This window comes from Harpia harpyja, chromosome 3, assembly GCF_026419915.1.
Source record: "Harpia harpyja isolate bHarHar1 chromosome 3, bHarHar1 primary haplotype, whole genome shotgun sequence".
In the NCBI taxonomy this organism is placed as follows: domain Eukaryota; kingdom Metazoa; phylum Chordata; class Aves; order Accipitriformes; family Accipitridae; genus Harpia; species Harpia harpyja.
In genome coordinates this window covers 61905882-61920291 of record NC_068942.1, presented here as the reverse complement: position 1 = coordinate 61920291, position 14410 = coordinate 61905882, and the positions used below count along the sequence as shown (strand labels likewise).

The 14410-nt window shown below is 40.5% G+C and overlaps 1 long non-coding RNA gene across 1 annotated transcript in view; it reads left to right on the top strand.

Moving 5' to 3' along the window:
* Window positions 1–12568, top strand: part of LOC128139866 (uncharacterized) — a 20074-nt gene extending 7506 nt beyond the window's left edge. Inside the window, exons 2-3 of the long non-coding RNA XR_008234539.1 lie at window positions 9501–9666; window positions 11810–12568. This is a non-coding gene — a long non-coding RNA (uncharacterized LOC128139866). The remainder of the gene's footprint in view (window positions 1–9500; window positions 9667–11809) is intronic.
* The last annotated feature ends 1842 nt before the right edge of the window (window positions 12569–14410 follow it).

The window sequence follows — 14410 nt, the reverse complement described above, 5'->3', positions numbered from 1 at the left end:
CTTCACCAGTTTTGAAACACAGGGCACCAGCTTAATTTTGTTCAGTCGTAAACTTTTTCTTCAGATCTAGTAAAAGAGAGCTTATGCCACTTCAATAATCTCTTTATGAACAGGAAGGCATTGCCTTTTAGACTTGGAAATGTTGTTAGAAGGAACAAGGATCTCTGATGAGATACACTGAACCAGTGAAAGGTTCAGCACCCATCCAGGTAACCATGGCCTGCTGGCAGAGAAACAGAAAAAATGTGCTTTAATGAGGGATGTGTGCTATGTGGAAGCAGAAATGCACTGCTGAAAGGTATGAGGCTACTTACTACATTGATGCTATGAAGAATATTTAGTCACTAGTACCAGTAGATTTTTTCTTAATTTCATTCCCATACTATAGCAGAACTGGGAAAGATTCTAAATTTATTTCCCCAGTGGGATACTGAAGGAACCTTCTGGTGCGAAAACCAATCTGCAGAATTGCACCAGGATTGCAAATTTAGGGTGAGTTTAATTCAGCTAGGGGTTGTTGTTAGGAAATTCCACTCCTCTTGGTTTTCCATTTTGCAGTCTTTGCAGTTCTCAAGACCTTGAACAGTCCCTGGGGAATGACCTATATCAGCTTTGTGTGTACCATATTCATTCAGCCTGTGAGAAAGTGCTGAGCATTTTGTATAAAGAAAACAGCTGTATGCAAAGGTAAGAGCACATGGGAAGGTTTTTCTGGATATATATATATATATTATATATATATATATTTAATTGTCTTGCAGAATGAATAATTAAGTGCTTGCGGTCTGTTGCTCCTTTGCTTTTGCCTCAAACAGACCCTTCCTCAATTCACAATGAGTTTCCCTTCAGTTAATTCTGCTTACTTGTTGGTGATAAATTTCACTTGAAATCAACCATGGGCTTATTTAGTTAAACATACCACACGTACAATGTCCTAGGCAGAGTAGTTACAAAGAAGAGTCAGAAATATACCCCCAGGATAAATTGAACTTTTTACTCGCATCATAAAATGATCTTCCTTTCTGTGCCTTAGGCAAAAAGAATGCTAAGAAGTTAAGCTATTCTTTTGGTAGGTTTAGAGAAGGCAGTGAAATCCTCCCTGAAGAGAATGAAGCAGCTTGACTGTGTAATAGTTTATTGGTGACTTTTAGTCAGTCCAAAAAAAAAAAAGAGTTAGGGAGAGGAGAGTTTTCAGGATTTGACTCATTCATTTCATTTCTGAAGCACATGCAAGGTTGTCAGCATTCGTTCAGCAGAGGGACAGATTTCTGCAAGCTCAGAGACAAGCTGGGTTTTCAGTATAGGAAGGAACATCTTTGGAGTTTGTTTTGTTCATTTGCTCAATACAATTTGCCTCAACCGCTATTGAACAAAATAGGCTAACTATATACTTCCATTGTCATTGTTCTTGGATTTCCCTGGTCTCTGACTCGTTGTTGGCTATTGAACATTGTTATGGCCAGTCTTGGCATTCTCATGGTTACTGGCTTATTGCTGGACTTATTGTCAGGGAGCAGTGAGAGCAAGGCTGCTCCACAAGGGAGGACGAGCTGGAAGCTAAGGGTGACGCCAGGCAGAGGCAGTGCCCTCAGCCAGTCCTGCAGCAGGGAGGTAGGGTGGGCAGAGCAGGGTCCTGGGCACAGGGTCTGCTAACAGTCCCAGACACAGCAGGGTGGAGAGTCAGGCTCAGGATCCACCCAGGACTGGAGACAGGACTGGAAAGAAGGCTATCCCATTATGTCCAGGTTCATCCGGAAGATAGGACTGGAGACCTGCACACCTCCAGCAGTGGTCAGTCCAGGTCTGGGTGCCAGCCCCAAGCTGACATGGAGCCCCTGCACCAGAGCAGAGGGTGTGCGGGGGCTCCCAGGGGAGGATGGACCATAGTCAGGGCCTATGGGTGCCCCCAGGACTCTGACATTTATGATATTAACCACCAGCAACTGCATACTTGACTTACTAAAACCATGTAATACTTCATTAATACATAATATCAGCTCTCTGAAAGGCCATTTCATAAGTTCACAAGCAAGCTCCAGCTCTTGTCTCAGATTTTTATGATTTTACTAATCCATACTGGGTATTCTATTACATTAAATATTTGAAAGATATGATATTTCATCTACATGTGAGAAAGCTTTTAAGCTCATTGAAGATAGTATCAGTGCTTCACTTTTCTTAATCTTTCTCATTGCTGTACAGATTGAACAGTCTCACAGAGGAGATGCACTATTACCATTTTGAACAACTGTATTATGATTTTCCTTATAATTGATAATTTGACAGCGGTAACTTCTAGAGTAAGGCGATTACTTGAGACACTCAGACTTTTGCAGTCACCTAAACTAACGTGGTTTAAGAAATTATTGCTCTTTGCTGTGCTCCTGCAGGTACTTTTTGTGCAGCAGTTATTACTGAGATGTATTCTTGAACCTCTGCAGCTGACAGCAAAAGATGTACTAGCACTGACCAGGGTCAATTTTCAGCTTCCTTTTTTATGGTAGTCTGTAAAGTGGTAACTATCAAGAGTTGCTGCCCATCTGAAAAAGCTCCTCCTGTTGAGGGAAAATGAGGAAAGAGATGGGCGGACAACTGGGGGAGGTAACAACTTTAACCAGCCCTGCTTGATCCCCCACTGCAAATGAGTCAATAGTCACAGCCCTAATTTAAAGGGAAAAAAAAAATCTCTAACTTTCAAGAACACAAATCCTCAAACTGGAAAAAACCCCATAAAACAACAAGCCCATCAACCAACCAATACAAAGTAAGGGAATAAGATAATTACTGGAAAAAAGAAATTCCTAATCAATATTGGGTTAGATTTCCACATCATGTTGTAGATTGCCATCATGATTTCCACTAGAAAGGTAGGGTTTGAATCTCATGATTTTCAATTTTGTGACTGAGAAAGGATTGGAGTTAGCAGTTCTGGTTTTATCTCACTTCTTGTTACTGCTAAGGCTGCATTTACCTGTGTTGGGTTGTTTGTTTTTCCTTTTTTATTTTCCCTTCTTTTTTTTTCTTTCCATATTCCAGACTGGCCAGAAATGCTGAATCATGTTTGTGCCATGTGATATCTAAGCTAAGGAGCACATTGCAGTACCTGTGCACTCTTCATTGCCCATACCCATGCCTGTACCAGGGCCTGCTCTACTGTCACTTACCTTATGCTCTTATAGAATTGATTTGATTTCGCTAGGCTTATTCTAAATTAGCAGGGGATAATATTGATAAATTTATCATCTTCTAGGAAATGTGTCCCTGGAGACATGAGAGTAGATCCTTTGGGCATATCTCTTTTGTAGCTGTACTAAAAGAGAGGGCATGAAATTGCTTCCTATGGATTTGGTTACTATTACAAATCTGGTGTTCTATACTTCTGAGAGATAAATGGACAAAAAATGTCTCCTGTTTTGCAGGGCAAACTCTATTGAGTCAGCTGAGTTAGATCACACTGACTGCACAGCTTTTGATGCCATGAATCAAAGAATTGGTATAGCTATGCCAACACCCTGCTGCTTCTGGCCGTGCCATTGTTTGACACTTTAGAGAAATGTGCAAAAAATCCATAAACCACCTGGCCAATTGTTCAAGTTACATATCTTGATTAAAAAAGTTATGGATGAAGAAACAGAAGTCAGGGAAACTGATGATCTTTTTCTAGCTGAGTGCTCAGATAGACACCTTGCATTTAACAGTACATGAAGAAGCTCCCTTTTGTTTCTCACTATTTTTCTAAATGCTCATATTTTATGAAGCATGCGCATACTAATTCACAGACATACACGATTGGACTATTAAGACTCATTAAATGCATTGATTTGTCTTTCTTCTTTCTGTTTCTTATCAGTCATTAATGATGCACAATGACTTGTCTGCTGATTTTTTTATCTGTTTTCATCTATATTCCTCATATTTTATCTCGAACAAAGAGTAGTCTTGTGCCATGAAGGCTCATCAAAGTCATAATTACATTTCATTCATCTGCATTGAACTGTCTGTCATCTGTTAGCATTTTGAATGCTCTATATGTCTTTCTGCACTTGTCTGCATTCTTCCTCATTATTTACTTCTCCTCGACCATCTATTACTGATTGCTAACTGCTTTCTGCTTTCTGTTTTTAATTTTTTTAATTACCAGCTGTGTTTGTAACCTTCTAGCAGTTTCAAATCAGAAATACTAGTAATGCTTTTTTTCCACATTTAGCAAGTGTTTATACTTTTAACACTAATGTTTATCTACAAGACCAATGTGCCAAAGCAAGGTAGGATAAATCTCAGGATTGGGGATCTGTTATATCCCACAGCTGTTTACACACTTCCCAGCCTATCTTTTATGCTCTGGACACTGTCCTTGACGTAGCCTAAAACTCAAAAGCACTCCAAATTCCTTATTGTAAGTAATTTTTTTTTGTGATGTAAAATTGTCAGCTGATAATTACTAGGGGGTAAGGACTGTTACTGATGTTTTTCATTCCTTCTTGGTTTTATTATGCATCATGTTTTATTTTTATGTTATTAAAATATTTCCTTAGTTTTTTCTTCTCATGTAACTGCTTATGCTTGTCTTTGAGATCTTTTTCCTCTTAAGTACCTGTTTCATCATTTATTACATCTTATTTTAAAAGAGTATGTGTTATCAGCAAAGCTGTCTTTTCACATATATGCAATACCTGGCAAAATTGGGTCCCAAAAAGTGATTTGCAGCTTAGATGAAGAACCCAAATTTCAAAGGCCTGCTTTGAAAGAAATAAATGTCAAAAACATTAATTATGGGCTGTACAGATACTGTATTCCTTATCTGTAAAATGGGACAAATGAGCATCATTTCCTTCACAAGGAAATCCTTCTCATGGGTAGAGGAAGGTTATCAGACAGAAGGTTCCTGTAGAAGGATAAAATAGTATATACTTTATGGTTCAGATTCTTAACTGACGTGCATTGGTATAACTTAAATGGAGTCAATGAAACTCTGGTGGTTTATATAAAAGGAAAACATGAATGTGCATGGGTTCATTTATTTGTTTTTGCTTTTAACAGAGATTCAGGAAGATCTAACTGTGGTATCATTACATCATGCAGGCCAGTTTCAGAGGCTTAGGAACTTTATTTACTTGAGTTCAGGTGAACAAAGCACTATTTAGTGCTTAGTAATTCTTTAGACTAGAAATAGTAATAGGCCACAAGAAATCTGCTGAGGCTCAGTTTACTTTCATATCTCTCTGTAACTCATTTTTCTACTTTCACTAAAACAGAAATTTCTGATAGTGTGTGCAAACTGTTAAATAGCATTAAGAAGAGCAGAAGGCATCACAAAAGCGAACAATACTTCACCAGCCTTCTTAACTTTTCATATACTGGTTTAATTTAAATTAATTTTGTAAATACTGGAAATACTTTATATACTCTGTACCACAAAATTGAGCAAAACAATCTTTAACAGGTGTTATATTTTTAAAGTAGCAGTGTAATCATCTAAGGAGTCTATGAATCATTGCTAGAGTATGCCTAATTTGATTTAAAAATGTTTGTATTAAGCTAGTAAGTTTTAACTGAGAAAGATAACCAAACTCTTGATAATCCATCATGATGGTTAATTGTCTTCAATGCTAATTATACATTTGAGTTGGTCTATCTTGAATTTTCAGCCATTGGTCCCTGCTACAGATTATACATAATTTTATTCATGCAACTACTTATAAATGAAGATCAAATGACATATGAACCTTCTCTTCACAAGCAAAATGGATTCAGCTCCTTAACTCTCTTAAGTAATGAATTTTTTTTTTTCCTCTTTTACATTCTTTTTTTGGTTACCAGTTCCTTGTCAACTACAGCATCACCCATCCACACATCCCAGCTGCCAAAACAGCAGAATGTATCACCTGTTATCAATACTGCCATTCATTCTCAAGAGACAATCAAGAAATAGGTACTTATCCAAGACTCCTGGCACCTATCCATGTTTGAAAGATTGGGGAATTCTATTTCTAGTCTATTTCCTGATCTTCATCAGCGTAGAGCATAACATGACTCTGGAGAACTTCTGAACTTCCACTAGAAACAGCTAGTCACACAATGGGAATGGAACAAGTTTGTGGTATGGCCTAGGCAGCGGGTGAAAACCTCATTTCCAACTGCAGCAGCCAGAAGGATCTCCATTCTCCTGACCCTCAGGGCTACAGACAGGACTTTACCTCTTTCTTCCCATGTCCTCTGCTTCTCTGCTGCTCTGTCACAAATGCTGTGAGTTTTTTGTCCAGGCATTTCACAGCTTGCTTGTTCCTGCCATTTAATTTGCCAGGTGCCCACCAGAGCCGTTCTATCACTCCCCCTCCTTCTCAGCTGGACAGGGGAGAGAAAATATAACAAAGAGCTTGTGGGTCGAGATAAGGACAGGAGAGATCACTCACCAATTACCGTCACGGGCAAAACAGACTCAGCTTGGGGAAAATTAACTCAATTTATTACAAATCAACCGGAGTAGGGTAATGAGAAATAAAACCAAATCTCAGAACACCTTCCCTCCACCCCTCCCTTCTTCCCGGGCACAACTTCACTCCCGGATTCTCTACCAACCCCCCAGCGGCACAGGGGGACGGGGATGGGGTTTACGGTCAGTTCATCACACGTTATTTTCTGCCGCTTCATCCTCCTCAGGGGGAGGACTCATCACACACTCTTCCCCTGCTCCAGCGTGGGGTCCCACCCACGGGAGACAGTCCTCCACGAACTTCTCCAACGTGGGTCCTTCCCACGGGCTGCAGTTCTTCACGAACTGCTCCAGCATGGGTCCTTTCCACGGTGTGCAGTCCTTCAGGCACAGACTGCTCCAGCGTGGGCCCCCCATGGGGTCACAAGTCCTGCCAGAAAACCTGCTCCGTGGGCTCCTCTCTCCACAGGTCCGCAGGTCCTGCCAGGAGCCTGCTCCAGCGCGGGGTTCCCACGGGGTCACAGCCTCCTTCGGGAATCCACCTGCTCCGGCGTGGGGTCCTCCACGGGCTGCAAGTGGATATCTGCTCCACCGTGGACCTCCATGGACTGCGGGGGACAGCCTGCCTCACCATGGTCTTCACCACGGGCTGCAGGGGAATCTCTGCTCTGGCGCCTGGAGCATCTCCTCCCCCTCCTTCTTCACTGACCTTGGTGTCCGCAGGGTTGTTTCTCTTACATGTTCTCACTCCTCTCTCCGGCTGCCGAATACCGCCGTCCCAACTTTTTTTCCTTCTTAAAAATGTTATCATAGAGGCGTTACCACTGTCACTGATTGGCTCGGCCTTGGCCGGCGGCGGGTCCGTCTTAGAGCCGGCTGGTATGGGCTCTCTCGAACACAGGGGAAGCTTCCAGCAGCTTCTTACAGAAGCCACCCCTGTAACCCCCCCCGCTACCAAAACCTTGCCACACAAAACCAATACAATGCTATAGCACATTCAAGCCTTTTGACTGACTCTTCTTTGCTGCCATTTAATCACCTTTGCTAGCTTTCACCTCCTTTCTGCCAATGGATTGGCTGTTCTACTGCTGCCACTTGTGTAATTAAGGTTGTTATTTTATTCATTTTTGCTGAGGTATGCTGTGGATTAACTATTTCTTACTATTAGTTCTTAACTTTGACTTATTTATTGCTTCAAAGGACATAACTCTTCATGCTGCCTGTTTTTCTCTTGTACTCCTTTTCCCTCATACTCCTTTCCCCTCCTTCTTTCCCCTACCCTTTCATTTCTTATCTTCCCCTTATCTTACCCCAGAATCTCAAGCCCTAAATCACAAAGTGCAATGTAATAAGCACGAATGACTGTGCTCTTATAACTTACAAAAGAAAATGAAAAAGGGTCAGGGAAAATGCCCCAGTTAATCTCTGCTCCTGTATTTTATACAGCCATTTTCACTCCTGCAGGACAGATAGCAAATGCCAGCAACTTTCAACTTTGCCCCAACTTGCCCACAGGCAAAGATAATGTGAAGTGGAAGATGAAATGGCCATGCCCCATGGACATGCACATCTTCTAAAATGACATATTCTTGCTTTTTTTTTTCTTTTTCCTCCCCACAAACAATATCTTCCCTTAAAATTTTCTCCTTCTGTGTTACCACCACTGTTTTTTTGTATCTAAACACAGCACATGATATACCAGGGACCACCACAGTCTTCATTCTCAGTTCTGCTTAGCAATGGCAGGTGAAAGCGAAAACTCTGTTCCAGCTTATATAGCTGACAGCATCATTTAGAGCTACTGTCTGCTTGACTGGTTATTGCTACAGCCTCTCCACCTAACAGTAACTGCTCAAATTCAGTGTTTTCTGGCTCTCCTACTCCTGTCACACCACTTCCAAGGAAGTTTATGAGAGGAACCAGCCTGAGACAGCTGTAAGCTAAAGAGATATTGAGCCAGAGGCAGAATCTAACTGTGTTCAGGACCTTGTGGCACAATTCCTGATCAAGAAGAGGGTCTCCCACTCTGTGGGGTTGCCACTGAGAGTCTTCTTCATTAACCAAACTGGGGGGAAAGAACTTTTGACTGGAATGGGTGCAGCAGTGTTTTAGGCCACATATCCTAAGTCCTTGCCCCTCTTCTGATAACAATAAGACTATGCTGTGACTGAAGCTTAATAGGTGCCTTCTGGTCATCCACCAGAGCACAAAAGCATTTTTGAAAAAAGAAGGATGTGACCTGTTTTACATTTTGGGAATACAGTGGCCATATTTTGGTCATGTGTTGAGGGAGGATTATGAGGGCCTTCTAAAATGAGGCAACCCTCACCGTCTTCATCCAAATAGTTCATCTGGCTTTTATTGTATTTTCTGCATGTCTGTGACCTCTCTCTCCTCATCAGCTCCTCCCTCCAGAGTGAAAGGGTGACAAGATTGCAGGTGGCACCACAGTTGATTTGAAACCTATTAACAAAGTGAATACCCTAAAGAAACAGATGCAGGGAACAGTCTATAATTTACACTATGTGCAGCCTTTAATGGAAGTGTGAGAGGAAGGCTGAAAGGAAAATCAAAGATATGAAAACTAAAAAGCGTGAGGTAGGCATGGAGGAAAGTTTGGGAGCAGTGGATATTTGCAAGCTGTTTCATATTCATTCATTTAGATTCAGTGTATTGTTAATCAGCAGCCTGCCATTTTTTTTTTTTTCTTTTGGTTGTACTTCTCAAACCATGAAACAACAGGACAAACCAATTACTTTTCAGTGTTAAATGCAAATTAATGTTGTTTGCTTTATTACCTTTTGCAATACAATATTTTGTGAAAATAATTTTTCATTAGTTCTTTCTAGCATAGGCAAGGATCTTCATCCATACATATGTACAGTGTACAAATGTATATATACACAAATAAATATATTTGTATAGCCAGGGATGGGCCTATACTGGAACAATCTTTAAGCCAAATTCAACATTTATACAACTTGTCTCTCTGTATTATCCTAGTGTGTTTGGATTAAGCAGGTCTGCAGCTAACAAAAGACCAGACACTCCCTTCTGCCCTGTACAGCCTGTACATCTAAGAGATGATTTTGGAAGTGCTAAGAAGAGGAAAAATCACCTCCTGGCATGTGTCCTACTTTGGCTAAACATGGCAGCAGGCTCTTTTCCATTGCTTACCTGGTGGTAGTGCTCTGCGAAGGGATCCCCTCACCACAGGACTGTCTCCTGCTCAGGTTAGTGGATATTGTCAAATTATGTCAGCCCTCTACCAATCCCAAATCCAGCTGGACAGTGGTGAAAGAGCAATGCCCTTTTTGAGCCAGTGTGAATCACAGAGCATCTAGTCTGGGTGTCTTGCTCAGTGGCAAATCACTGAATGCTGGGTGGGGAAGGAGTCTCTTGATATTGTCAGAATGGAAAACCCCCCTCTCCTATCTTCTCAGAAGACAATGATTAGCTGAAGGTAAACCCTTGTGGACTCCAGTCTTTCAAAAGATCCCATAAAACTCACAAGTCATCATGGCTAGCAGTAAATGCCTTTCTGTGTTGAAACATCAAAAACTTCAAGTTTTCTTGCAGGCACTGAACTCTTGAGTCATAAAAATGACATCAGTCTGATTGCCTGCTTGCTTTTCCCCTGTGTTTTGTTTCTAACTTAAGAGAAGTAGTTATTTTCATAGCAATATCATCTCTTAAAACTGGAAAAGCCTTACAAATGATGTTGCAAAGGTTTGATATTTTCTCAGGGATGGCAAACCTGTGCTGTTTCCTTCACCCTGCCATTCTGGATTTCTGTAAAGTAGGCAGGAGTTGTTCTCACTGATTTAATCCTCAGTTTCAGTCATACCTGTTACAAAGTAGGTGGCAGATGTTCTGCATCCTCCACATCTCAGAAAAAGGTTTACATTGACAGCAACTGTATTAGTCTTAGATGTCATAAAAACATGCAGATGAGTGCAGCATGCCAATATTTTTGGCACTGGTAAGCAAAAAGTTGAATTATGAACAAGTTGCTGCTGTAATCTCAGCTGATCCAGTGATTAATTGTGTACCTACTGGAACTTTGTGCACATTTCTGGTGGTTTGTAGCAATATTCAGGTTTAGCATTGTTTTTCATAGGTATGCTTGACTCGCAGCTGAAGAATAAAGAGAATTTTTAAAAGCTGTAAAATATATCATACGGGCAAATAGAAGAATATGGGAGAAATGTGCTAATTACTACTAAGGATGTTTAAATGAGTTTCCTGTGTATATTTACCTGGGAGACTCACGCTGCTTGATAGGAATTTTCAGTGATTATTGTTTAACCTCCTAAATAATGTCCTCTCTAATTCTAATGGAAAAGAAATAGGCTGGAAAGTCATGAGCAAGGCTTTAATTTAATTTGCTTGCTTAACTAAAGATAAACAAAATTTTAAGATAGCTCACACTTAAATAACCAAAATGCAACAAACCCAGAGAGAAATAGATACTTAATGGAAATTCAGTAAGCCAGAGATCTGAGACCAGAGATCACAAAGATTTGTAAAATATGTTTCTGATGGACAGAGATATTAAGAAGTGCATGACCAATATATACATCTTGGCTGGCACAAATGCCTTCGACATAGTCATTCCAAAATGTGCTGTGACTTGAATAGCTTATTTTCCTTGGTGGGAAATTAGCATGAGCCAGAAGAGGAAAAGTAGAGTTTATTCAGAATGATGTGTAATATCTCCAGTAGTACCTTGCACAAGTGCTAGAGAGGTATATGGGCATTCAGGACAAAATCCTTAATGAGACAACTTGACACCCAGGACATCTCTTCTCTTCCAGGGGCTTCCTTTCCACTGTTAGCACAGTACTGGTTTACTCTAGTTCAACACATTGCTGAAAGCAGGATCAACTCATTGTCAGATGAAGTTGCTCAGGGCTTTACCCTATCAGACCTTTAAAATGTCCAAGGATGGGGACTGTACAACCTCTCTGGGCAACCTACCTCATCTTGACTGCTCTTGTGGGTAGAAAGTTTTTCCATATATCATGTGAACTGCTCTGTTTATGCTCCTTGTCTCTCATCCTCCCACCACACATCACCGGGAAGAGGCTGGCGCTGTCTTCTCAACACCCTCCATGTAGGTGTTAGGTCACCCCGAGGCCATTTTCTTCTCCAGGCTGAACAAGCCCTGGTCCCTCAACCTCTCTTTACAGGGCTAGTGATCCAGCCGTGTTGGTGCCCCCTGCAGAACTCACTCCTCTTTATCAATGTCTTTACTGTATGGAGTGGGCCAAAACTGGACAAAGTAGTCCTGTAGTGGTCTAGAGAGTGGCATGTAAGTGGGAATAAGCACTTCTCTTTTAATTTCCTGAATGTGCTCTCCTCCTGATCCTACAGCTCAGCATGCAGTTGGCCCTTGCTGTTGCAGGTGCACGCTGCTGGCTCCTGCTCAGCTTGCTGCCCACTATGACCCCCAGGACCTTTTCAGCTGAACTGCCAGCAACAACTGGTCCATTCTCAGCCTGTAACACTGCAAGAGGGTCTGCTTCCCATGTGCAGGACTTTACATTTATCTTTGCTGAATTCGATAAGGTTCCTGTTAGCCCCATTCCTTCAGCGGGTCTGGGTCCCTCCACCCTCAACTGTATCAACTGTTCCCCCCCTTCTTGGTGTCACCTGCAAACTTGAAGAAAGAGCACTTCATCACCTCCTTCAGGTTATTGTTAGAGGTGCTAAACAGGACAGATATGTATGCAACATTCGTGTTTCAAGAATTCAAGTAGTTTGTTGGGTTTTTCTGGTTCTAAGACTCACAAAGTCTCTCTCCTAGCTGTTCTTAACTCTGACCAGCTGAAGTGATTTGAACTAAGGTTAAATTGATGGGCTGTATTATAACACCAGAAAGTGTTTTTATTTCACTGAAAATGTTGTCTGAATGAAGATTGAAAGATTGTGTGGTTCATAATATTAGGCAGGCTTTCAACAAAGGGATTTCAAGAAAATCTCTGGTTCAGCAAATGCATAAAAGCAAGTCTTTTGATTTTCATAGCTGTACAGTGTGGTGCTGGCAGGGTGAGCTTGGTGTATAATTATCATTTCTAAGAATGAATTCTATTAAAATTGAAATAAAAGATCTTTGTGAGGAAATATGAGCTCTAAAATGTGAGTGCTACATTCTATGGATTGTCATTATTTTGAAGCCTTAAAATAAATAAATGTTTCCAGAAGCAAACATAGGCTCTTCAGATGCTAAATTCTTTTGTTTTCATAAGTGTCCCTTTGAATGCATTGAATCCAGCATTTAGCACTTCACATCTAATTAATTTGTTATCAGGGAGGAAGTCACAGAGTGATGCAATTCCCCATTCTCATAAGTACCAGAATCTGTTTTTAAAACTGCGGAGGTAGAGCACTAATAATAACAGGTTTCTCAGCTTAAATACTATTTCCCTTCCAGCTCCACATCATACCTTAAAGAAACCCTCCCCCAACCTCAGGGGAAAAAACCCCAAATCCCCAAAAAACCCTCCTTAGCAAAATATAACCCTCAGGATTTTTTTCCATTTGTAAAGTAAATCACATCATTCTTTTATTCTGCTTTGAGAAACCTCTTTCTCAGTACATTTTTAAGTTAACGGAGATAATATTTTGGGGAAGATGAACCAAGGAGTTTGCATATTTTCTATAACTAAACTTCCAAGAGACCAATTAATTTTAACCGGAATGATGGAGGGACAGTTCTGTTATTCACCTTTTCAAAGTGCAGAACAGGCCTTGCTTTTACTGAGTAGGCTCATCAAATTTACATCACCATTTAATTAAATGTTTGTAGAAATAATTGACCTCAGGAGTAAGTCATCTGGTAATAAATAGATTCCACTGTTTCTAAATAGTATTTTACTGACTCTGAGATACTATTCATAGCCTGGTAGCTTTACCACAAACCTCATCAATAATTTGTTTAAATGCATATCCCATTGTAAAATTGACTGTGAATCAGAATGAAGTTTAACAACAAAGATTTCAGAGCATGGTCCAAACCAGAAAACAACATGCATTTCTCTGAAACTTTTCTTTTCAGGGACAGATCAAAACTGAGATTAAAAAAACCCAGACAAACAACTCAAACCCTGTCTTTACGTTTTTCTATTTTTTTGACCTGCTTAAGTAATTGCTTAAAGAATTTTGTGCATATCTCAATTTGAGTTCAATAATGTTTCAAGTAAAAAGGCAGGAGCTTTTTATTAGTTTTGATTAAATACAGTGATAACCTCAAGAAACCAAAATGCACATACATTTAATGTCCTCCCTCCTCCAAACTATGGATTTATTATTCTGCTTTTGTTTAAAACCTATGAGCTAAGTTCAGAGGTGATGCATAAAGTGTGTAATTTAGAGTCCTTTATGCTCAGTTAGACACCTTAAGACCTACTTACACTCACTTACTAGAATATAAGTCAGTGAAATGGAGTGTAAATTGATGTGATTTACATGTGGAGGAGCTGGGAGAGTGAGAAGGTATTACCTATAGGAGGGAATAGACTTTTTATGCGCACTTTCTAATATTCAGCTGGTTTTCTTGCTACACCTCTGTACCTTGAGTAAACACATTTGCATTTGCCTGCTGATCTCCTGTGCATTCAGTGAGACTTTCTGGGCCAAAGTCGCTGATGATATGTAAGAAGGGTGATAGAAGTTGTGTGCTGAGGAGTGAGTATAAGGTTTATAAATAAGTAAGTAAAGGCTCTGGTTCACATTCCTCTTTGTAGTTAGCTGCAAATCCAGCAGTTTTGTAGTTACTTGTCATGACTGAAGATTTTCGCATCTAAGGTGCTTGCTCTGCCTTCTCTCGGGAAGAATTTTACATCCAGTGCACGCTGCATGTTGTGCCCTGGTGCCTTGTTTGACAAGCTGGCAGGTAAGAGGTAAGCTCTGTCATGTTTTCTGTGGGATAAGAACATGCACCTGGCAACTACCACATTGCTGTAATTTCACACT